The sequence below is a fragment of the Photinus pyralis genome, unplaced genomic scaffold (assembly GCF_008802855.1).
Source record: "Photinus pyralis isolate 1611_PpyrPB1 unplaced genomic scaffold, Ppyr1.3 Ppyr1.4_LG1, whole genome shotgun sequence".
In the NCBI taxonomy this organism is placed as follows: domain Eukaryota; kingdom Metazoa; phylum Arthropoda; class Insecta; order Coleoptera; family Lampyridae; genus Photinus; species Photinus pyralis.
Window position 1 is genome coordinate 61,081,983 of NW_022170249.1, and position 12,735 is coordinate 61,094,717.

Consider the following 12,735-nt stretch of genomic DNA (forward strand, 5'->3'; position numbering starts at 1 on the left):
ACAGTACTGACATCTATTAGAGATTTGTAACCCTATACAGGGTGATTCCTATAGTACCTGCCACCGTTTGGGAGCGTATAGGGGGTGCCTAGGGGAGTATTTTGATATAGGACACTTGGGGTCGGAAATCTAAAATAAGGGCGCCAGAACCAAATTTATCTTCTGGAATTTCACGCCTGTATGTAGGCAACCCAACCGACCGACGTTTCGCGCGGAGCGATGCAGAGCGAGTTAGCGCGAGGAAGCGACATGGGAGGGAAGGAGGGAAAACGACAGTCAAAAGCAATAACGTTTACAAGTTCTCAATGCACTTCCTACATCTAGCCAACTATTATTATACTATTGCCATAGTGTTTATTCACTTGATACGCGTCGTTGCAGACGGGATTTCGTGGGTTTAAACAAAATTCTGATCAAGTGTCAGCCACACATCGCCGCCTGAGATCGCTCCGTGTGCACCGCCGGCCGGTTGGGTTGCCTACCTACAGGCGCGAAATTCCAGAAGGTAAATTTGGCTCTGGCACCCTTATTTTAGATTTCCGACCCCAAGTGTCCTATATCAAAATACTCCCCTACGCACCACCTACACGCTCCCAAACGGTGGCAGGTACTATAGGAATCACCCTGTATATTCCAAAGGTCGTTAAAAACATCTCATTAATGTTTAATTGTCATTACTTACTCATTAGAAGTTATTAGGTAACATTAGGTAAGTTAAGTAGGTACCTACCCTAACGATCGTATTTAGAGAGTACAGCTTACTTTCAAAGAAAGAATTCGCTTCAAACATGCGTACATTAATAATTAAGCTCTATAGCATTTTTTAAAAATGTGTTTATATGGCCATGCGATCATATGTCTCAGTGTTTAAATGTCTATATGTTAAAATGTCCGTGTGATTAAGGGCCAATTGCACAGGTTCGGTATAAATATAAACTTAAGTAAGTAGAACTTAAACTAAAGTAGAGCTTAACTAATTTTTTCGTTGCACACCGTTGTTCTAAAGTTCTACTTTGCAAAGTGGGACTTAGTAATGTATAACATATGGCAACATCGCGAATTTTAACTTGTTTACTACAACATAACCTTACATTTCGTTAGTTTAATTTGAATAATGGACGTTACAAAAAATAAACGAAAGAGAACTTCGAATTTTACAGCCGATGAAAAAGACACATTATTTAATATAGTCTACAATTATAAGCATGTGGTGGAAAATAAAAAAAACAGATGCCGTGACATGGCGTGAAAAGGAAAATGCCTGGGAAAAAATTGCATCCGATTATAACTCAATGGCCAGTATACCTAGACCAATGGAATCGCTTAGGAAATGTTACATGAATAAAAAAAAACAAATACGACAAGATGTTTCTAATGAACGGATCCAGCTGCTGCAGACCGGTGGGGGGCCCCCTGAAATGCCAAGAGATGATCCGCATAAAGAATTACTGCTAAAAATAATGAATAAAAAAACAATTGCAGGATTAGATAACCCATTTGACATGGACAATATTGTACAGTCTTCGTGCGATCAAAATGAAAACACACAATCCCCTGGCAATCCGGCTAGTGAAACAAGTAGTTATGTTGGAGAAGTTGAAATGTTGTCTCCCTGTGATATTGATAATATCGAAGTAATTACAGAAGACGATCCAATTGCTGTTAATTTGGAGGAAAACCAGGTCAGTATTGTGTGTAATGTGTGTCAATGCAAGTCTTGTTAATCGTAATGTTTTAGGAACGAATAATCAATTGGGGCGATTATAAATCTTCGCACTTGAAAACCCCCGTGACCAATAAACTCAAAACAGCACGCAACAATGCATCTAGTAGCCGTTGGACAGCGAGACGCCGACCAATTGTAAAAGCCCTTACGACAAATGAGATTTCAGTGGAATACATGGAATTGGCAAAAATTAAAAAAGAAAATGCAGAACTTCAAAAGCAAATTTTAGAAGCTGAGCTTACATTTAAACTCGAAGAAAATAAATTAAAAGTAGAGGGACTTATCTTAGACAATAAGATAAAACAGTTACAACTAAAAAAATTACTGGAAAAATATTAATGTAATTTTTTTTTATATAGGTACATTTACATGGTTACATTTTATTCATTTGAATTAATGTTTAGTTTTATAAAGCAAGTATTTCATTATAATCTACCAAAATAGTTTATAAATTCTTGTCTTACGTTTCTACCTTCATTAATATTTGGTTGATTATTCTGTGGCAATATTTGGATATTCCCTTCGTTAATATTCATAATCTCGTTATCATCTAAGGGTGCTTCTTCTTCATTCATATCTCGTGCAATATTATGAAGAACAGCTGTTGCAATTATAACAACTAGAGTTGTTTGTACTTTCAGACGTGAGCCATAACAAAGAATGGGAAACCTTCTCTTCCATATTCCAAATAGTTTTTCCACTGATCCCCGTGTTCTTATGTGGGCTTCATTATACAACTGCTCCGCATTGCCTTGCGGATTTTGGATTGGTGTTAAGAGGTACTTTTTTAGCGCATTTTTGCAAAAAAATTTTTTTGTAAAAAGTAGCTTTTAATCTCACTTTGGCTGGCTGGCTGGCTGGCTGGCTGGCTGGCTGGCTGGCTGGCTGGCTGGCAGCAAATGTGGGCGCGTAGAAGAACTCTTGTAGAAAGGCAACGGGTGTACGTGTATCTACAGGGCCGTGAAAATTGTCAACCTTAGGGACATGGCTACAAGATGTGGGGTTGGCGACATCTGGGCGTCATCCTCGAGCGTAGTATACTAACGTGAAGGTTTTTCAGTTTTTTCCTATCTTCTACTACAGTTTTGGTCCGATTCTTTTTAAATTGGTGTCGTCGGAAAGATGTTGTAAACGCGCACAACTCCTGCGTGGCAGAATTTTGTTTTTTTGTCCTAGGGGCGAAATTAACGACCTTTTGCGAGGCGCGCGCGCGCGTCTTCGAGAAGTAGTCAACTTCGGGCGCCTTTTACCTTCCGTGGCGAACTCACGCGGTTTAACGTTTCGTAAATCTCGAATCGCTGTCTCTCTTTCTCGTGTCGCCAATAGAAGTGAATTGCGAGTGAACGGGACGTCGGAAGTGGGTACCGCCAAAGGGAATGTGGTAGCCTCCGACACGATCTTCCTGATAGTGGAGTCAAATCTTCAAACGCGAATGGCGGGTGAACGGGACGTCGGAAGGGGGTACCGTCAAAGGGAATGTGGTAGTCCCCGACACGATCTTCCTGATGGTGGAGTCAAATCTTCAAACGCGAATTGCGGGTGAACGGGACGTCGGAAGTGGGTCCGTCAAAGGGAATGTGGTACCCCCCGACACGATCTTCCTGATGGTGGAGTCAAATCTTCAAACGCGAATTGCGGGTGAACGGGACGTCGGAAGTGGGTACCGTCAAAGAGAATGTGGTAGTCCGCGACGGCGACACGATCTTACTGATGGTGGAGTCAAATCTTCAAACGCGAATTGCGAGTGAACGGAACGCCGGAAGTGGGTACCGTCAAAGGGAATGTGGTAGCCCCCGACACGATCTTACTGATGGTGGAGTCAAAACTTTAAAAGCGAATTGCGGGTGCACGCGGAAAGTGGGAAGCGGTTAGTGACTGTAGTAGCCTTCGACAAGATCTGTTATTGATGGTTGAGTCGAAAGTGGTTAATAGAATACTGATCTGCCACACAAAAATGCGCTGAAGTTCCTTCGATCTCAAACGAGGATAATTTTTTCAAAAATTAAATAAAAAGTAGGAACTTCAAATTGATGTATCTCCTAATAAGCAATAGAAGGAATGTAATTTGTGACCATTTTGAAAATATTTTACATCGAATGTCCCAGGTAGAACGCACCATAGGGAAACGGCAATATACTTTTTCTTGTAAGATCCATGAGGCGTTTGAAATTAGCGTTTAACGTACTACTCCAATCTCTTTCTAGCATCAGGCAAGCGTAATAACGTACTGTACATACATACATTGAACGTTAACTTCAAATACATATCAAAGGGCTCCTGGATCCTTCGCGAAAAAATACATTAATTCTGTTACCCTATGGAGCGTTCTCCCTAGGACACACGGTATATTGCCATTGAATAAATTCAGATTCTTTATTCAATGNGGAATTTTGTTTTTGTCATAGGGGCGAAATTAACGACCTTTTGCGAGGCGGCGCGCGCGTCTTCGAGAAGTAGTCAGGCGCCTTTTACCTTCCGTTGCGAACTCACGCGGTTTAACGTTTCGTCTTTCGTGAATCTCGAATTGCTGTCTCTCTTTCTCGTGTCGCCAATAGAAGTGAATTGCGAGTGAACGGGACGTCGGAAGTGGGTACCGTAAAAGAGAATGTGTAGCCCCCGACACGATCTCCTGATGGTGGAGTCAAATCTTCAAACGCGAATTGCGGTGAACGGGACGTCGGAAGGGGGTACCGTCAAAGGGAATGTGGTAGCCCCCGACACGATCTTCCTGATGGTGGAGTCAAATCTTCAAACGCGAATTGCGGGTGAACGGGACGTCGGAAGTGGGTACCGTAAAGGGAATGTGGTAGCCCGCGACACGATCTCACTGATGGTGGAGTCAAATCTTCAATCGCGAATTGCGGGTGAACGGGACGTCGGAAGGGGGTACCGTCAAAGGAAATGTGGTAGCCCCCGACACGATCTTCCTGATGGTGGAGTCAAATCTTCAAACGCGAATTGCGGGTGAACGGGACGTCGGAAGTGGGTACCGTAAAAGGGAATGTGGTAGCCCGCGACACGATCTCACTGATGGTGGAGTCAAATCTTCAATCGCGAATTGCGGGTGAACGGGACGTCGGAAGGGGGTACCGTCAAAGGAAATGTGGTAGCCCCCGACACGATCTTCCTGATGGTGGAGTCAAATCTTCAAACGCGAATTGCGGGTGAACGGGACGTCGGAAGTGGGTACCGTAAAAGGGAATGTGGTAGCCCGCGACACGATCTCACTGATGGTGGTGTCAAATCTTCAATTGCGAATTGCGGGCGAACGGGACGTCGGAAGGGGGTACCGTCAAAGGAAATGTGGTAGCCCCCGACACGATCTTCCTGATGGTGGAGTCAAATCTTCAAACGCGAATTGCGGGTGAACCGAACGTCGGAAGTGGGTACCGTCAAAGGGAATGTGGTAGCCCCCGACACGATCTTCCTGATGGTGGAGTCAAATCTTTAAAAGCGAATTGCGGGTGCACGAGGAAAGTGGGAAGCGGTTAGTGAATGTAGTAGCCTTCGACAAGATCTGTTATTGATGGTTGAATCGAAAGTGGCTAATAGAATACTGATCTGCCACACAAAAATGCGCTGAAGTCCCTTCGATCTCAAACGAGGACTTTGATAATTTTTTAAATTATATGCACTATCACCTACAACAAAATTGAGTGCATACTATAACTAGTTTAATTCAGGTTAGTATTTACCTAACAGTACACCATTCTGAAGTCGTCTATTCTCTAAGAAAGCACGTACTGAACTGTTATTAAATATTGTTTGGTCGTGTGCTGACCCAGGCCATCTAGCAACAATATGTAGAAATTTGTTCTTTGCATCAGATATTGCTTGCACATTAATAGAAAAGTACATTTTTCTATTTCTAAAAACTTCAGCATCGTCGCCGCCTATAAAGTAACCCTATTGTAAAATTGATACATAAACTTAATATATTACCGGGTGATTGTATTTTAATATGAGTGCCATCCACAGCACCTATTACTTTTGGAAACGCACTTATATTGTAAAATTCTCTTTGTACACGAATGTTTTCCTCATGAGTAGAAGGGAATTTTATAAATTGAGGTAATAAGGTTGCAATAGCTTCCGACACCTTTCTTACTACGCGTGATGCTGTTGATATGTGTACGCCTAAAAAATCCCCTACACTCATCAAGTGTTGGCCTGTTGCATAAAAACGCAGTGCTAATAACAATTGGTTGATAGGTGCTACAGCATTATTCCTACAATACTTTTATTGTAGTACTCATTGAAATCAAAATTTCTGGACTTACATATCATATGGAAATTCTAACTGTACTTCGATGAGCATTAGAATTTGATTCACTGTGCCTTTTGTTAAACGAAATCGTTAAAAAAACTCAAAGTCACTCATAGTATCCATGTAATACTGCCTAACATAAACTGCTCTTGGTATACCAACTTCGAGTATTTCTATTACATCAAGATCATCCTCAATAGCATCATTGTCTTCAAAATCCATTGATATCAAGTTGTTTATTAGGTTATTTACGAGTACGAGGTTAGAATTCAACTTAAGCCCAAGTAAATGTTCAGCTTAACTATAAGTTCAACTTAAGAAAATAAGTAGAACTTATAATGACTGTGCAAACCATAAAGCGCTACTTAAATATTTAAGTTAAACTTAACCTTTAAGATGTAGTGGTGCAATTGGCCCTAAGTGTCGGCGTGTTTAACTGTCCGTGCTTAAATGTCCCATGATGTTGTGTCGTATGATTAAGTGTCCTATATTCCCCAGAGGCCCAGTCTCGTTGATAGTATTTAGATTTATCAACTACATACAAATCAGCTTTTATCAAACTATAAGAGCTTCAAAAACGTTAAAAAGTTCTCATCCATTTTGATGCATTTAGTCACTAGATTTATAAGATAATCTAGAAATAAAGACGTAAAATTTAAAATTTTTCAATATATATTTAGGTACAAAAAACAAGTCTCCAGCCAAGAATAGAATAATTGTGTCAACTAAGTCATAGTAAGCTAGGTACTCTTTGGTCTAGGTGTACAAGTAGCTACGGAGATCAGTAACCGCTCAAGATCAAACACTGGCAAAATCAAACCGACCGGAATAAATTGTGACATAAGTACAAGTTTTTTATTCACTTTCACTATAGGGACCTCGTAAACCTTAAGAGATACAAAGTCGGTTAAATAGGCAAAGTTATGCCGAATTTTATGCTGATTAATTAGCTTATTCATAATTTTTTGTATATATACAAATGGCTAAGTTATGGCCAAAAAATTGGAAACTGTCATTTTTAAAAATGTGCTGGCATTCATTTATTTTCACTGATATCAAAAAATGCTTTTAGTAAACTTTTAGGTATTTTGTTGGCTTTCTGATAGTACTAAAATACAATTTTTGTGACCTGCAGGTTCGAGTAAATCACACCAACTTTTTTATTTCATATGGACGCAGTATTGGATTTTTACGCCACTTGATAGAAAAAAAATTACAAAATTGGCGATACTAAACACTTGGTAGTTCATTTTGAAATTAATCTTGAATTTTTGCTTTGAAGTTACAAATGTATTTCTTATGGTAATCATTTCATGGCCGAGTTGATGGTGACTATGCCAGCTAATAGACGAATGAATTTGGTTTCTATCACAATCGGCCATGGAATTATTTCCGTAAGGAATACATTGTAAACTTCAAAGCAAGAATTCAAGATTAAGTTCCAAATAAAATAAAAGTATTTGGTATCTCCGATTTTGTAATTTTGTTCTCTGTAGGGTGGCGTAAAATTCCAATATGGCGTTTATAAGAAGTATAGAAGTTGATGTCATTCACTCGAAACGTACAAGTCCTAATAATTTTATTTTAGTACTATCAGAAAGATGAAAAAAAAAATACTAAGAAATTGTTAAACGTATTTTTTGATATCTTTGAAAATATTCAGTTTTTTGGTCATAACTTCACTATTTGTAAAGATCCAAGAAATTATGAATAGGATCCTTTGTTTCTCTTACGGTTTACCAGATCCCTATAGTGGAAGTAAAAAAAAACTTACCCTGTATATTATACAATTATACATATTATACAACAGTGCGTCGTTTCCTGGCTTATTTTACTGCAAATTATGATGATAGTATTTTCTCCAAAAATTACAAACGAAATGATATGCCGTTTGGAGCAGTTAGTGAAAGAACATCATCAACAATTCAAAAATGTTTTCGATCATCCAATTATTCCAAAAATGAATTTTATGGTGCATTATGGCAATGTAATTAGACGCATGGGACCATTAATCAATTTATGGGCCATGAGATACGAAGCCAAACATAAAGTCTTAGAGATTTAGCTACAAAACATAAAAATTCTAAAAATCTGTCAAAAACTTTAGCAAATAAAGTTCAAGAAAGTACAGCTTTTGACAAACGTTTTGAAACTGACACTTTGACCGGCCCTCTAAAAACGTTTAAGTTTTGTGAACTTCCGTACAAAGATCTTATAGTGGCAGAAATAGAATGGTTTCCAGAAGATACCCTAATAAGCATACCGAAATGGATAAAACTTGGTTACATGTACAAAAAAAATGTTGTAATATGTTCAGGTAAAACGCTAAATTCTGATATGCCCCAGTTCGAAAAGATTTTAGATATCTTACTAATTAATGATAAACCCTTTTTTATAACAACGCCATGCACTTTAATTAAATTCTGTCAGAAGTTAAACGCATTCAGTGTATGTTTTTCAGCAGATCAAAAAAATGTGGTAGACTTACAGATACTGTTATATAAAGAGCCATATGAGTTGCATCAAACACATTCTGGTTTACAACTTTATATCGTCCCGAAGCATACTTTTGTATTTTAAACAGTATTATTTTAGTTTATGAGTATACCAATTATATTAGGTAAGTATTCGTTAGCATAAGAAGAATAGCTCATTTTATGTTTAAAATAGATATGTATGTTTGCTTCCTACTTTCATTGTTGTTACGATTAATGTAGTATTATGATTATTTTTCAAGATTAAAAGCCGATTTCATCTATTTCTATGTGTACTTATTCTCCGAAATAACACTAAATTCCATCATATTCTCTACTCTATTTTCATTTGAAAACTATTATGCAATAAATATAGTGTAATAATTATCCAGCTAAAATTTCGTACATATGTACACTAAATTAAGAACATTTCCAAATTTATCAATTTAGTGTTGATAAATTGTTCACGTAAAAGATTATATTTTGACTTTTTACTGATTAAAAATTACTCTACTGAAGTTAAATAGATTATAAATAAAATAACAGTAACACACTAAAACCATTTCAATTTTAATTGTACCTTATTAAACTTATTTCGTAGGCGTGTATTATTAAATGAAAGTCTATTGATTATTTTCACTGTAAATGTATATTTATAAATTCTTTTTCTAATATTTTTGCAGTGCGAATATTCCACACTAATTTGTATGGACCTCCACACTCCGGTTTTAGTGTTCTTCAGTGTGAAATTTCTACTCGAAATTTTTTTCTGTGTGTTGCGAGACTGCGTTTGTCGGCCGAACATAGTTGAGCCTGCAGTCGAGCCACACAAAGTGCTTTTACACCGAATAAAGCATGCTAATTTTTCCGCAAACGATGTTCAAACAATAGTATTTAGGAAATATCTTCAAAGAAGATTGCAGCTCATCAAATAGAAATCTCTTGTGGCCCGGGAGAGAAGAAGTGCCGTTTTTTTAGTCGGAGATGAGGCTTTTGTTATGACGGAAAATCTAATGAAAGTTTATCCCGGATATCAGGCTAAAGGTTCAAAGCAAAACTTTGTCGAGCGCGGAGAGTTGTTGAAAATGCTATTCGGCATCGTGTCAGCAGTATTTCGGGTATTAAGAAAACCTCTTCTATTAGAACCCGAGAAGGCATCAGTTATTATAACTGTTGTGTGATAGTGATGGCAATTGTTTTACTACACAACTTTTTACGCAGAAGACCTCAATCGGCTCAAATTTATACTCCTTTGGGAACATTTGATACGGAGGAAGAAGGCATCGTGAGGAACTGAAGCTGGAGAGGAGGAGCTGATGCTACGTGTTCACTTCTTCCGTTGAAAAGAGTTGCTCGTAGAACCAAGTCTACACTGTCAAATATCAGAGATGAACTAGCTAACTACTTTTTAAATGAGGGTGCAGTACCATGGCAGTCAAATTATGCTTAAATACTTTAAAACCTAACTAATTTATGAAATAAAAATTTATACTTATAAAAAGTCATACATGAAGTATCATACTTAGCAACTTTAAAGCACGTGTGGTTTAAAGGCCTTATTTCGCACGCATTTGAGTGTTTAAAACGGGTATTGCGATACAGGTATAATAAAAAAACATATTTTTTCACTACTAGCGTCTGATGACATGATTATTAACCTTTTTTCCACTTGTAAAGTAGGCTTTCTCGGCATTTGTTCAAAGTGGTTAATAATGTGGACATTATTAACTAGTAGTCAATAATGAGAACTGTCACGCTGTCACTTTTAGAAAACACAACCCGAAATTTCGCTCAATAAACGTTTGGACAAGTTCTCTAAAATGAATAATTGCCACCATCCGCCATTTCCAGAGAAATTACATACCTAAAATTATGACATTTTGAAAAAATTTTCACGAAATTACTCTTTGACAAATCTCAATGACAGAACAAAATACGGCCTGTTTGACTTGTACTTCTACGTACTTGATTCACATGTTAAATTAATAAACAAAAAATTCTGTCCAACCGTTCATTTTCTTATCAATATAATATGTTAATTTAGAGGATTTCAAGTGCTAGTAGTGAAAAAAATAGTATATATACCACGGTAGAGAAGTCTATTATTGCCTTCGCACCTTACACCCCTCGGCGCAAACGCCTCGAGATGTAATCTTGGTGCTCAGGCAATAATACTGTACTTCTTTACCTTAGTATATAATGTACTATATTAACGTAGGGTTTTTCTTTAGTCACGCGCGCTCAACTGTTTCAAAGCCGCAACGTTTGTGGTCGCTTGATCGCAAACAACAGCCCTTACAACAAAGCCACAATTCTGAATTTGACCTAGGTGTAACACAAGGAATCAGGGACTGTAACTGATCTTTCTTGGCACCGCTTCCAGATAGTGTAACACCCTGAATATTGGTGGGTCGCTTTTTAATCGAAACTAATTATTTGGGCGGTAAAGTACCTACCGTAATGCGCCGGAGTACTAGCTCTGCATGAGCGGATATCTCTCTTTCTCAGGACCAGTGGGCTAATAGGTAATACTTAAGAACAACTCTAATTCGATTTACATATATTACTAGATATACCTAACACTACAATATAATATACAAATGAGGACACCCTGAACCCTACAAAAAACGGACAATAACGGCAGTAAAAAAAAACAATCTACAGACGCAAAGTTACTAATCGAGTCACTTAGTCAGAGAAGGTGGTGCGCACGAACCCGTTCACAAATATATCGTAGGATTTCTAGGCCTACCTCTTTGATGGTAATGTAGATGAAGATGATGATTTCGTACCAGACGCTGCGCCTCGGTGGTAACACTTCCCTCGAACAAACTGCGGTTTCCAGGATGCCACTATCTCAAGATTCCGAACTTGTCGCGCACACTAGCACTTTGATGTGCGATCTTAGGGAACATCGCGAATCTCAAAACCTGCACTTGTACGCTAATGACCGCCGTACTTATCCGCGATCTCGGACGTGCGTTGCTCAAGACGGCTATTGGCGAACTCCCATAGTTTCCTCCTCGTTCACAAAGGGACAATTACCGCATCTTGGATCTTGCCACCACACATGGTATCACCGTTGACCGTAATATATCACACTGGCCCGGAAACCCAATCGGTTGCACATGTGGCAGAAAGTCCATGGGCCCTTTCATGCGGAGGCGTATCATCTTACAAATGGGGACAGGGTGTCCACAAGTTTAACCTAACTATTTTACTTATACTTAACTTAGAAACTACTACCTATATACAACTCGCCACACGGGTCCTACTAGTAACCGGTGCGTTACAATAGGTAGTATGAAAAAGGCAATTTCCATTTGGTAAACAGACCGCGTATCATAAAAACTAATGCCTTTTTTGCAATAGTTTTAGACCTTACAAGATGTCCCATGTCCTCAAATCCTTCTATCATATCAAAATTCTTCGAATATTCTAGCTTCTCCATTATATCCATCTCGTCAAACGCAAGAACGCACTGCTTTTGTTCGAGATCCATGGTCTGTGTTTTGAGTTTAAGCTGCTGTACAAGCGCCAGGCAGAATAAACCCATTACGTTTAAATAGCTTATACGCAGACGGAGAACTATAATAAAAAGCCAACGCGAACTTTTTCTCAGCTTTGGTCCAAGGCATTATGTGCTCTGTTCATTATTGAGTTATTAGTGCTCGCCAAATGTTGTTTATATTTAAAAATACGTTTTTTGTGTTGCGAATTTTTTATCTGCAAACGTCTTAAATGCGATGTTTTATACTGCAATTTTAGAGACATCTTTTTAAACTTGTGCGATTCATTTAAGTGTGGCCTGGATCCGGTAGCTCTGAAATTTCTTCGAAATAACGCTTTACAGATTCAGAGATGATGATAAAGATGCCTCAGAGACTTCATCCATAGTAATAGGATCCGCTACATAACCATACCGATTTTCTGCGCGACGTTCGTGTGTAGTACGGTAGTCTATGGGGACTACATATCGTTACCCTAATTCGTAAACCTCGTAACTCCAAATTATTCAAAAATAAGGTTTTAACGCCATCTTTTAGTAAAATATGGAATGCATTTAATCCGAAAATCTCATAACTCCACGATAGTTAGAAATTGTATTATACAGCATATAAAATATCTCGTAACTCCAATGAGGTATTGGGTGTAAAGAAAACCTCGTAACTCCGATCAAGAAAATCTCGTAACTCCTATTGCGACGTTGAATGTGCAGAAGATCGCGTAACTCCAACGTTTGTTTTTAAATTCGTGTGCAGTTTTGA

General features: G+C 38.4%; 1 pseudogene; it reads right to left on the reverse strand.

The window, feature by feature from the left end:
• Positions 1-2,151: 2,151 nt before the first annotated feature.
• On the reverse strand, positions 2,152-6,246 carry LOC116165065 (annotated as a pseudogene).
• Between the last annotated feature and the right edge of the window lie 6,489 nt (positions 6,247-12,735).